At 38.8% G+C, this 10686-nt stretch overlaps 1 non-coding gene across 1 annotated transcript; it reads right to left on the bottom strand.

Moving 5' to 3' along the window:
• Positions 1 to 10366: 10366 nt before the first annotated feature.
• On the bottom strand, positions 10367 to 10437 carry Smp_tRNA_01660_Thr_CGT.1.1. Its single transcript has one exon. It is a non-coding gene (tRNA).
• Positions 10438 to 10686: the final 249 nt, after the last annotated feature.

The following is a 10686-nucleotide window of genomic DNA, read 5'->3' as shown; positions in this document are numbered from 1 at the left end:
TTGGTAATTTTATGGTTGAATTCATGAGTCAATTGAAGATAGACCACCATAGAAAACCCAGAAGCACTGAACGGCCGTTCCGTCCTACTATGGGACTCCTCGGCAATGCGCATCTACGATCCCGCCTCGCGAGACTCGAACCTAGGACCTATCGGTCTCGCGCGCGAGTGGTTCACCTCTAGACCACTTAGCCGGCCGGCATCCAACGGTGTTAACTTCAACCATCATTTTCTTCAAGTTACCGTTAGTTACTATACATCTTTTACAAACAGATAATGAATCGAGGGTAAAATATATAACAAATTTTTACTTAAATATAAGTTGTGATCATTTGAACTCGTTCATATCGAAATATTATATGGTTCACAGCTTTGTTGTATATGTTCGATATCATAACTACTAGTGAATAGTATCTATTTAATGATTATGATAAAACTTTACATACGCAAAGGTATTTTGTACTTTGATTTGCATCAAAATGTATGTGAATTACGGAAGTGAAGATTGGCAACTCAATGTTTAAACGATATACTTACTTACGCCTGTTACCCCTCGTCGAGGAGCATAGGCCGCTCAACAGCATTCTCCATCCAACTCTGTCCTGAGCCTTCCTTTCCAGTTGTTAATCATCCTTTTCATATCTGCTTCTATTTCCTGGCGTAATGTGTTCTTTGGCCTTCCTCCGCCTTTAGCTCTTCTAGAGTTACTGCCGGTCCCAAGCCCGGGTAAAGGAGGAGGGTTGGGCATGGGGTTAGCGACCCCATCCCGCGGAAAAAGTAACTCGCTAAAAAAACGCTAACCAGAGAAAATAATTCAAACCATTTAACCGATATGTTAGAGGTCAATTCAATAGATCAACATATATGACCGTCAATTATACCATCATAAGGCGGAAGATAAAATACACTAAAGGTTTTGAAAGTAATAAATGTACCAAGATACAAACAAATAAAAACAATACTCGAAGGAGTTTTAGAAAGGTTGGCTTAATTTGTACTTATCACAGATTAATCTCAGTTAAGGTAATGCTGAGAATCGGAAAGCACAAGTTAGCTGTTCTGTCTTGGTATGGACTGATAGGCATTAAGGTCTTGGTTGTTATTCAATGATTGGTGTGTCAGTTGATCAATAGAATTTCACCGGTTCTACTGACGATATAGTCGGACTAGAGTGAGATGTCATACAACTGCTTTGCGGTCATTATTACCTCATCTCACGGGATCCAACACACTTCAAGTATCTCTTTATCTTTTCTCTTTTTTATCGTCAACTATAAACCTATTACTCTGACTTTGTACAAAACAAAGATCTTAATTATTTACCTATTTTTGGTCTATGGTGCATTGTACATTTGTATTTCATATAGATGATCATGTGAGATTTAAGTCTAGTAATAATACACATAGCTGAATCTCTAGAATTCTAACCGATAGATTGGATAGTGTTAAGAATTCTGTATGAGGTAATCAATCACTTATCGTATACAGTAGTTATAATGTGGTGTGGGTTACTTATATCCACATAAGTAGTATATGGTGATGGTCAGATATAGAATGTATTCCGACAGAAGTTCGATAAGGAAAGAACAGGAATGAAGCGCAATCAGTATGAAAATGCATGAACGATGAAATCAGAGAAGATGGACTGATATTTACAGAAGGTACAGTGAAGATTGACACAATTGATTGTTATTTTGCAAATTAACCATTTACTGTATGGTTATCAGATTTTAGTGAGATAGTTTGTAATTTGTGCTTAAATACATTTGATTGTCCCCAACCGTGTTCTTGTTCACTACAATATTATTGAAAGTAAACAGAGAAAATTCGTAACTGTCGATGTTGTTGAGTTCTCTGAGCTAAGTAGTTTACGACACAACAGATGGTTTACAATATGTTACCTTTTATGCTTATTACTACAATACGTTAATAAGATGAATCACATTTTGTCCGAACTAGGATTCACTATTCAATATAGAGAACCAGAATAACACTAGGTTGTACTTTATTCAATACAGTTATACACAGTAAGTCCAGAATAGAAATCAATAATAAGAAGGGAAACCACATATTTAATAGTCCATAGGCTGTGGCTGTTTGTTCATACTCAACCATCAATTTATTTAAACATATAAATATTGGTACAGGGAAGCACCAGATATATATGCGCCACACAAATCTGATTTGATTTTTGTGAGGGCTATGATACTGCCCGGATGCCCAAACCGAAGCAGATGGTTTACTTAGATGGCCACACACGGAGCCTTTGACCATAAGGCAGTGGAGGAACGTGAGGAGATGCAGTCCCATGGTAGCCAGTGATCAACATTTGATTCATACGCCATTAGTTCTCTCAGGATACTGAAGTCTATGTGAACCATTGGTTTGGAATGAGGGTTTTCCAACTCCCCTAGGTGGACTTTCAGTGTCCAACAACCCGGTTAAATCGCCGGATATTCGCTTTTCATCTCAATTTCGTAAACAACACCCGTGGTGTGATAAGGCAGTGAGTAGGACTTGTGTGGCAGGGGCTATATACGCGTGGCCATGTGAGAGCATTTGGAGAGGGAGAGCGGACTCTCCCCACTCTCGGCCGTACCAGAGCATTTGGGGGCATCTATTTAATTGTGAAGCTTCCATTGTCACTTGAGATAATACTAAAATTATTTACCTAAGCTGCAATCTTTTCCACCATTTTAAAATTTGTAACCATTTGGTTAAAATGATAAATACTTTGTATATAATGATCAACTTTATTCATAGGTTTCAATACTATACATTCACATAAGTTCTCACAATTCTTTATATTCTTCAAGCACTAATCCATTTATGATTATTACAGTACGTTTCCCTTCTAGTGTGACCACCAGTTCGAATAACTAAATATCACCTGTACTATTTTAATTTAAAGTCCTTACAACTAATTCGTAGGGAACTCTAGGGCTAGGTGACATGTCTAAGTAACCAAGTGATAATTGTAATTCTACTTGCTTGCTTACTCCTTATCTTCTCAGAATTCATCAAGTAAACCATTATCTTTGACATTTCTCTCGTCTATAAAATTTTTTCATGGTACTATTTCCTACTGGCAAAACCCGATTCATACGTCCTCGTCGTGCCTCCTGGATCATGGGACTATTTCCATGAACTAACGTGAGCGGTAACCCGGGTGATGGAGATCGGCCTAATCAACCATCCTACCTATGCCCACAGATGATTACGAAAGCTACAAAGAATCATTGCATAATTATTGTTGGTTCAAAAAGAAGGAAAGAATGAGTTTGCTAACAAAATAAAAGAAAGATGTAATGATTCTGCGTAAGCAATGCAAAAACGACTATTGAACCGCAGTAGTTGTGCCGTGCTTCGATGTAGCATTCTTCTCCAGAAGCGCTTACTAGGCTTCACCATGTTTCTATGGCTGGAAGAGGGGGGGGTACTTACTAAACTTATATTCGATGGTAGAAGATTTTGGATAAAATTCTGATAAACTTGTCTACTTTTCTTCCTAAGCAGCCATGTATAAAGATGATGTGAGGTTGTTCATTCTATTTTCGTATTCGCAAATTTGTAGCACATATGTCTTACAATAGTCCATTCATTTGATGTATGAATCATTCTCGAGCATTATCATGTTCATTTATTGAATGAGCATAATTTTAATTGGAGGGAGGTTCATTTCAATTATCGAAACCTATCTATATATACCTTCTATGAACACATCACTGTAGAGTATCCCAACTTGCCGAATGAAAAAAATAAACAGAGTGAACAATATAATAAAATTACGCTCTTACATGTAGGACTCACTAAATAAACAAAAAAACATTTTTCATAGTTGAAATCATGAGTCAATTGAAGCTAGACCACCATCGAAAACCTGGAAGCACTGGACGGCCATTTCGTTCTCTTATGGGACTCCTCAGCAGTGTCTCCACGATCCCGCCCTGCGAGATTCGAACCCAGGACCTACTTGTCTCGTGCCAGAGCACTTAACCGATAGACCACTGAGCCGGCCGGCATCCAACGGTGTTAATGTCTAACTTCAACCAATCCACGATGTTTGAGCGACCGTTCACCGATTGTCTTCAGTGAGTTGATATCTCTACAACAGATTTGGTTGAACTCCACTGCCGGATAATGCTTGATAACACATGAATATATTAAGCATTACAAAATGGATACACTATGAATTCATAAACATGAAGCCTATCTCATTAAAATAGCTATAAATATGACGTCCTTTTCTTCTCTGAACTATTTCCACTTTACTTAAAGATACAATAAACTACTTTAGTTGTATAAAATCATCTACTTTAAAAAAATATGTATATTTTGATAAGTGTACAACTTCAGTGATAAAATCACTAAAATAAGAGATCGATATATCAAGCTAGTCTGTATGGTACGGCCGAGAGTGGAAAGAGTCAGCTCTCCCTCTCCAAATGCTCTCACATGGCCATGCGTATGTAGCCTGTGCCAGGACAGTCCTACTAGCTGCATTCTCGTGGCGAGGGGGTTGTCTACGAAATTGAGAGGATGAAAAGCGAATGTCCAGCGCTTTACCCGGGTTGGTGAACACGGAAAGTCCACCTAGGGGAGTTGGAAAACCCTGATTCCAAACCAATGGTGCACATGGGCTCCAGTATCCTGAGGAAACAAACAGTGTATGAAACAATCGTTGGTCACCGACCACCATGGGACTGCATCTTCTTGCGATGCTCCACTGCCTTATGGATGAGACCTTTAGGTGAAAGGCTCCAGGTGTGGCCCCCTAAGAAAACCACCTGCTTCAGTTTGAGCACCCAGGCAGTAACATAGCCCTCACATAAATCAAATGAGATTTGTGTGTTACATATACATATGGTGTCCTTTTGTACCAATATTTATGTGTTTAAATAAATGGATAATAAATAGAGGTGAGAGATATAAGTATGATCAGGTTCACCGTAAGTAAATTATACCCATAACCAAAGTCATCAACCCATATATCCTTATCTACACTACTCATGAGTTATGAGTATTATTAGCGAATTTCTGTCAATACACTTTCCTATGGAGTTTTTTCTTCCCTATCTCGCTTATAGAGTTAGTGAGTCTTTAAAAAGTGTTCATTTTCAACTGAATAAGACTGTAGAACATAGCTAGGATTTATAATTATTCTATACAGAACAAAATACCACAAATATGGTGAACATATTTTGTTCATTGTAAAATCATGGAACTCTTTTAGGAAGATGTAAGGATGGCTCGTTGGCAAACTCAATAAGCCCAGAAAGAGCCGAAGACATTCCATCCAATCATTACTAGAGGAACATTCTAGAATGTCGACGTGTAGCTTCAATATTGGATGAATAAGAAGGACCCCCTATGTGCCCATTGGCTGTCCAAAATGATGATTTACTTTCAGTCAAAAACTATAAATACATGAGATTTTTGTACTATATTTGACATTGTGTTGGGAATAACATTCCTACTTACTAGTCTTCTCTTGTGACGTTGCGGAGGTCGATCGTTCAAGTGGTTTAGTAGTACGCGGCATAGCAAGAATCTAAATCCCTAAATATAACAGAATGTTAGTCAATTATGAAAAATAACATAATTCATCACCGTTATATTTTCATAATGTAATACACTTACTGAACTATATCTTGTAACTTAAAAGTTCGAAAGTAGCAAACTAATCTCTACATGTCTGGTACTTTACTGAAAAAAGTAAACAACAAAAAAATGTTTACATAAATACAATGCGTCGAATAATTTAAGTAAAAATCAATCAACCTCCTCGCCTACGGAATGAAATTTGATCATGTGGAACAATCACAATGCCACTAAGAAAGACTACAAACTCACATACAAAATGGATGTTTTTACTTTGATATGATCCACTGAAAACTATCAATATGGAAAGAAATTGTTTCTAGTAATGTCATCGAGTAAAATAGATTTGAGTCGCATAAAGAGTATCGATTCCGATGGAGTTTTGTTCTCTGAGCTGGTCGTCCTTCTGAACAACATCATCAGCACAAACTTCAGGTATCAATTCCTTTAAACCGGAATCCATCTCTTATTGATAAACATCAGATAACAAAAAAATCTTATATAAACATATCCAGGGTTTCCTAACGATTAGCTTATTAATGTGGGCCCTTAAAAATATTTCATCAGAAAATATTTTATTATACATGACTTACTTATCAATCTTGAGTGCTGTTAGAGGTTGTTTTGCTAACGAAGTATGGCAACTTGGACCGATACATATATGTGCCTGGTCCTACGTTGTAGCTAACTGACTGACTTACTTATCAATCTCTAAGTGAATTATGTTATGATATGAATAGGAAACATGTGATTTTCTACTTGATGACACTTTCTATAGTTGATGAAGATCATTCATGCATCATATTTCAAATTGATAAGGATTCATGATAAATATGTGTAAAAAAATTGATGACTGAAAAGCTGAGTGACACGGGATTGAATCCGTCAGGGAGCATCAGTTCCCTCAAGATTACAGGTACACCTTGATGACGAGTGCCAAGTAGCACGAAACTCGGGTCCAGGATTTCCTGTTGACCACCTCCAACCACCATCTTACCTCAATATATATAGTGCAGGCAGTGTCGAGCCACTTAGACTGGTGGCCACATTGCAACTTGATCGATAGCATTCGATCAGCACTAAGAAGGACTTGACACGCATGACATTGATCACCACCCAGTGATCAATCAATTGTGAGTGGTCAGATTATCTGCGCGGGGGGAGGGTTGACCTCAATCATAACTTATTCACCATGGTTTTTATTAACTTCGGCAAAGAAAATCACTGTGTCACGTGATCTTAATGATCTTAATAAGATCGGATTTACAGTTTCCATATTTAAGATAGTCAAGCCTCCTTATTCGAAATGTAAAAATCATACTGTAGTGAACGAGAATACAAACGGGGACAACCAAATGTACTTCAAAACAACATTATAGAATATCTTGGTAAAATTTGAGAACCATACAGTAAATTCTTTACAACTGATTGATTACTGGGTGGTGATCAATGTCATGTGTATCAATTCCATCTTAGTGCAGATCGAATGCTACCGACCAAGTTGCAATGTGGCCACTAGTCTAATTGACTTGACACTGCGTGCACTATGTTGAGATAAGATGGTGGTTGGAGGTGGTCAACAGGAAACTCTGGACCTGGGTTTCGTGCTACTTGACACTCATCAGCAAGGTGTACACTGACGGACTCGATCCCGTGTCACCAAGCTCCACAGTCAAAGACGTTACCAATGAGCTATCAGAGCCACGATTCATTTGCAAAATGTCAATCAATTGTCTCAGGCTTGATTATCCTTCGTTTCCACATCAATCACTCTATGTTCTCATTCTCTTTACTTCGATCATCTTAACTTTCTGTCACCAGGCACTTCAATTTTTATTGATGATACATACTACTTTTATCCGTCGACATCAGTAGAACACACCACAATACTATTTACATTGGGTTGAGGAGCATTTTATCTTTAAATCAAGAGTCTATTTTATTTATTTAAACACATAAATATTGGTACAAGGAAGCACCAGATACATATGCGCCACAAAAATCTCATTCGATTTGTGTGAGGGCTGTGATACTGCCCAGGTGGCCAAACCGAAGCAGGTGGTTTTCTTAGGGGGCCACACCTGGAGCCTTTCACCTAAAGGTTTCATCCACATTGCAGTGGAGCAACGTAAGGAGATGCAATCCCATAGTAGCCAGTGACCAAGGATTGATTCATATGTCATTTGTTTCCTCAGGATACTGGAGCCCATGTGCATCATTGATTTGGAATCAGGGTTTTCCAACTTTTCTAGGTGGACTTTCCGTGTCCACCGGTGCGGTTAAAGCGCCGGACATTCGCTTTTCGTTCTTTCAATTTCGCAAACACCACCCGTGGTGTGAGAAGGCAATGAGTAAGGCTTTCTTGACAGAGGCTATATTCGCGTGGCCATGTGAGAGCATTTGTAGAGGGAGGGCGGCTTCTCCACACCATGGCATTTCAGGGCTATATTATACATATCATTATTGGAATAAGTTTATGTTCTTTTTGATTGTTGATAATGTTTAAAATTGAATTCTAATTATCTAACTGAAATACAAACACAACATTTTTTCACAAAAACATATTTATATTACAAAGGTGATCATTCATATTTGCCAAACACGTTTGTATTTTATATTTATAAATAATGAATTTAAACAAAACTATAATGAATGCAAGTGGCTATCAGGACTCAGTGGCCGAGTGGATAACGCGATGGCGTTTGTAGTGAAAGTTACTGGGTTCGAGTCCCAGAGTGAACATCAACTCAGATGCAGGTGCATCCAGCTGACGAGTCCCAAATAGGACGAAACGCGCGTCAAACTGGATTCCACTGCTAGCCACTATCGATCTTTGCTTACTATGCTTGTGAATTTAGGCTATATCGAGGCAATACGCATAGTATGACCATATGCCAATCAGAGACTGACCAGTTGCAGTCCTAACACATCGATGGGAAGATTCAAACAAACAATACTAAATGAATTTATAATGAATATAGATAAATTAAAAAAATCACGAAACTTGTATCATATTTCAATACTAGATATGAACAAATTCAATTGTATATGAGCTGATATAAGGATTTTCCAACTCCCCCCAAGGTGGATCCTCCATGCCTACCAATTCGGGTTAAAGCGCCGGACATTCAATTTTCGTTTTGTCAATTTTATAAACAACACCACTGCCACTGAGACAAGGCATTGAGTAGGACTGCCCTTTTAGTGGTTATATACTCGTAACTAGGTGAGAGTATACAGAGAGAGAGAGAGAGATATCTGACTCTCTCCACTCTCGATCGTACCCGACAATTTTGAGGGCTATATCATGAATATCATTATTCGAATAAGTTTATGTTTATTTCAAACATGACTGTACTTTGTATTTATAAATAATGAATTAAAACAAAACCATAATGAATATAGATAAATAAATAAAAAAATCACGGAACTTGTATAATATTTCAATATTAGATATTTAGATATTTCATTCATTGAAACATGTTACATTACGTAATAACTTTAACTGAATGTGACATAAATCTATAATTTGACTTACTGAATTATTATTATTATTAAAATTATTATTATTATTATTAATAGTAGTAGTAGTAGTAGTAGTAGTAGTAGTAGTAGTAGTAATAGAGATTGAACCGAGAGGTCGATGAACAACCTCAGGTTGGCGACAGTTGCAATCGACTCATCACACTGCATTGTATCACATCTCACTATCTCGAACACATCGATTGTCATCCGAACTGGAAGCGTCTAGCCATCTGTGAATGCTCACGAACTCAACAGTTGATCGTTTAATGCACGGCATACTCAGCTATCAGCACGTCGATCGCCACATAGAGATGTGTCTGCATTTGTTGAGTGACGTGGATGTCTGATTGATTGACTGACTGGCTATCCGTCTGAACGAACTGATGAGTCGCCTGTTAGCAGTCTAACGAATCAACTAGTATGCCCTGCCGTGTACCGATCCTCCAGTGTAAACACTCATCATCAACACGCACACACGCACATCACACACCACATGTGCAAGTGAAGTCGCACTCGATTCTGCATACGTGTTTGCGTGTGAATATGTGTGAGTCGGCAATGTTGTGGAGTGTAAATGTAAAGTTGTGTGTTTCGGTGGAACGAGCTTTCGATAGTGTGGTGATGAGTATTTGTGTCTGTCGTATGGGAGAGATGTTCCCGACTTCTGGTCAGGGAAGTGGTTCGCATCGGATCTCATCTGTGGAGTACAACCCACTGTCATTCATCGCATATCGTTGTCATCCATCTGTGACCGATCGACACAATAACGGTCATTGCTCACAAACTGTCACAAGCTGGCCACATCCAGACTACCTCGAGTTTCTTTGAACGACAATCAATCGCAACCGACTGACCACCGACATGCAAGTCGGTGTAAGCAGTATCACAGTCACACTGGTCACAGTCGCAGTCGGAACTGGAGTCGGAGATAGTGAGTGCTCCAACTGTATGGCGTGTCACTTTACTTCCATCGACATGACTGCACATTGGTGATGGAGAGTTAATCATCGGGTAGCACGAGGTTGATTGTTGAAGCGATCAACCGTTTGTCTGTCCCAATACACTCAGTACATATGTGGTCGGAAAATGTGATTTGGTGGCGAGTGTACGATGATGGAGCGCTCTGACCGTCTATCCGACTGGCACTTGTGTATCGGGTGTCGGTGATCATCGGTGGTGTGTTGAGTGTTAATTATTGTCGATGTTGTTGGTGGTTTTGATGGTAAGGTGTGGAAAAGTAGTGCCCCCAGGGAGAATTGAACTCCCGACCCCTGGTCTACGAGACCAGCGCTCTGCCATTGAGCTATAGAGGCACAGTCTTCGATTGTCAAACAACACTATTGCACCACCTCACAACAACAACATCTTTTACACTGCACCAACACACTGAATTCTCGATTCTCACACTCATTCATCATCTCCTTCATCACCACATCGATATCACGACAACACATGCCCATCACGTTTAAATAGGTATATGCATCATGTTTTTCATCCACGTTAGTTACCACTTCATGTTAATAACACATTCCTCCATCTTCACTTTACGAAAGCCATATTC

Source organism: Schistosoma mansoni (genome assembly GCF_000237925.1).
Source record: "Schistosoma mansoni, WGS project CABG00000000 data, supercontig 0041, strain Puerto Rico, whole genome shotgun sequence".
Lineage (NCBI taxonomy): Eukaryota > Metazoa > Platyhelminthes > Trematoda > Strigeidida > Schistosomatidae > Schistosoma > Schistosoma mansoni.
The sequence above is the reverse complement of the archived record's forward strand: the minus strand, read 5'-3'. Positions and strand labels throughout refer to the sequence as shown.